Genomic DNA, 2,848 nt, shown 5'->3' on the forward strand with positions numbered 1-2,848 from the left:
AAGGAAGAAAAGAAAAGAGAAAAAAGGTTGATCAAGTCTGGGCCAAAAAACTCCAGCCCAAATGAAACCCAGCCAAAAACCCACCCCAGAATCAGCCCAAACCTGCCCCAACCCGGTCCGCCCCTACCAAAGCAAACGACATCGTTTTGGGACCCCTCGATCAAGGCCGTTGAATTTTATTGATCCAACGGTCCCAAAGACTTACCCCGACCCGTTTTCCCCTGACCGACCCAGTCCCCTACTAAAACCAAACGACACCGTTTTCATTACAAGATCAATCATGGCCGTTGGATTCTTATCATCCAACGGCCCTAACTAAACCTATGTTTAATATACCCAAACCCCCACCTCGTCTCCTCATTCACCCCCACCATCAGAGACCCCCACCCTAAACCTAGCGCCGCCCCCAAATCCTCCACCTTCTCCGGTGGCTGCGCCGTCTCCTAACGACCCCAAATTAACACCACCAGATCACCTCAACCCCCTCTTCTCTAATCCACAACCCTTTCATTTCGAATCAGATTAGAACCCTTCGAATCTGGATTTGAATGAACGAACCCTAAAATCCCAAACCCCAAAATCGAGTACACGGTTGAAGGATTGAGGTCGTAATCGACCTTAGTTGTGTGTTCTCAGTCGAGAACACTCGATTAAGGTCTATTCCGGCTTCAAAATCAAAAGAATCGGAGGTCTGAGTTCAAGGCAGGGTTCAATCAGAGGTAGGTGTCCAAAAGTCTAGTTTCTTTTAATTTTTTTTTATTATATGCTTCTACTCCTTTCTTTTAGAATGTTTATTTGGACGGGTTCAGTTTATTTATTTTTTAGCATCTGGGGACGAACTAAAATTTGTTCGTCGATTTGGTCTATTTATTCATGAGTTTCTTTGGCAATTATTCATGTCATCTGAGTTAGTTAATTCATTCTGTTAGTTACAGTAATCTCCGAGCCTTTCGAATTTTAGGATTAGTCAGAATAATTAGGAGTAATTTAAATTCTTATTTAAGGATTGATTAAATATAAGTGGTCACTCAGAGAAGCTTCCATTATGGTAGGGGTAACAGTTCACTAATGAATTAACTAAAGAGCACTGAGTAAGTGGAGTCGAATTGTTAAATATTGAAAGGCCAGTTTTGTGTATTAGAGGGCATTTTCATCTGCCTATTTAAGAACAAGACTGAGATACAGAGATTATCCGAAAAATTCTGAAAAAATAGAGTGGATATTCTGAAAAATATTGAAAAAAAAAGCTGAAGAAATTTTTGAGAGCTGAAAATCCAGAAAAATATAAAAAAAAAACTGCAAAACTTTACTGTTTCATAGAGAATTGAAGAGAGAGAAAAAAAGGGATTTCTGAAACAGCTGAAAAACACAAAAATTCTACTGTTCCATTGTTTTTTTTGTTAGTTTCTGAAGCTTTCTAAGTCTAAAACAATTGTTAGTTGATCTGGGTTTAAAAGATGGTTTGAATCTAAGTCTAGAAGGCTGAGTTTGAATCGTGTGGAGTTTGGTTTGAGGTCTTGGTGAGATCAGCTGGTTAAGAACTGTTGCTGCTGTGTTATCTTGCTACTGCTGACTCTCCTCGTTCTATTTTCTTTGCTTTTCCAGGTATTTCCCAATCCATTGATATGTGAAGTGAAAGAGCAAGAGCTTTACTTGATTAAATGAGAAACTATGCCTTATTAGCTTGTAAATGTAGCCTTGTTTCATTTTAGAAGAGCAATCAGACTACTAGTTTCCTTGTCATACTTATTTCTTCCTGCTTCATGTTGAATGTGTTTCTAACATTGTTAAGAATAATGAACTCCAGCAGAATAGGGTGAATGTAGTCAAGGTTTATTTTGTATATGGTTCTCAAAGCTGCTGTTGAACTTGCTGTCGTTAATATAGGAATATTTAAGATTGATATGGTTTGGGTGTTTGCTTTTATTCATACTTGAAATTGCCTTTAGTAGACAGCAGTGTTAATTTCTGGAATTTGTTAGTATAAAAGCTAGAAAAGGGTGTATCGAACTATGGTTCAGATGAATTGTTAAGTCTGCACCTAATAAATTCGGGCTAGAGTTACATGTATCTGTTACATTATGGAACTTGCTGAGTGAATCAGTGTTTGCATCTTATACTTCATTATGTATTTTAAGTCAAAAGGGGATTGTATTAAGATTATTTTCTGTTAGTTGGTGTTATTTTTTATGAGCCACTTTTGGGCATAAAGTGTTAGTGATGTTCAAAGTTTTGATGTGTGTTAGTTCTGGGTAATGATGGTATTGGGTAATACATGTTATCTGTCAATTGTAATTGCTTTGCAACAGTCTAGGTTCGATATTGAGGCTAGAGTCCCCAGTTCTGCTTTTCAAATGTTCTGAGCTCTTTGAGCTTTGGAGTGTGAACTCCTGTGCAGAGGAACTAGCTTATTATTGTTTTTTGGGCCTGTTTCTCGGGCCCATTAATCCGTTATTCTCTTCATAAACATGCTTGGCTAGTAAGTGTTAAAATAGAGACGGAAGTTAACTATACAATTTGTGTTAATTAATTAAGGTCTAGAAATAAGTGTTGGTTCAATCTTGATTTGCTTTTAATCTAAATCAAGTAATGTTGGCATGTAACTTGGACAATAATGTAGCAGCGTCAGAAATTGATTTAACTGCGAATCTTCAATTATTAAATTGTTGGACTTTCTTAAAACAGTTTGGTCTGTAAGTTTGAACGCCCTTGTTAGATATTCTGTATTGTATGAGATTCGAAATGGAGCCACTTCACTGGCCGGAGCTGGGCCTCTTCAAGTTGAGCTTTCTTCGGAGCCTGGCATGGTTTGATGCTACCAATCATTTGGGGTAGCCTTGCGTTGATA

At 37.9% G+C, this 2,848-nt stretch overlaps 1 long non-coding RNA gene across 1 annotated transcript; it reads left to right on the forward strand.

The window, feature by feature from the left end:
- The first annotated feature begins 377 nt into the window (after positions 1-377).
- Positions 378-1,903, forward strand: LOC109212560. The gene is made up of 2 exons (XR_002065887.1): positions 378-719; positions 1,606-1,903. It is a non-coding gene; the product is annotated as an uncharacterized LOC109212560 (long non-coding RNA).
- The last annotated feature ends 945 nt before the right edge of the window (positions 1,904-2,848 follow it).

Source organism: Nicotiana attenuata, unplaced genomic scaffold (assembly GCF_001879085.1).
Source record: "Nicotiana attenuata strain UT unplaced genomic scaffold, NIATTr2, whole genome shotgun sequence".
NCBI lineage: Eukaryota > Viridiplantae > Streptophyta > Magnoliopsida > Solanales > Solanaceae > Nicotiana > Nicotiana attenuata.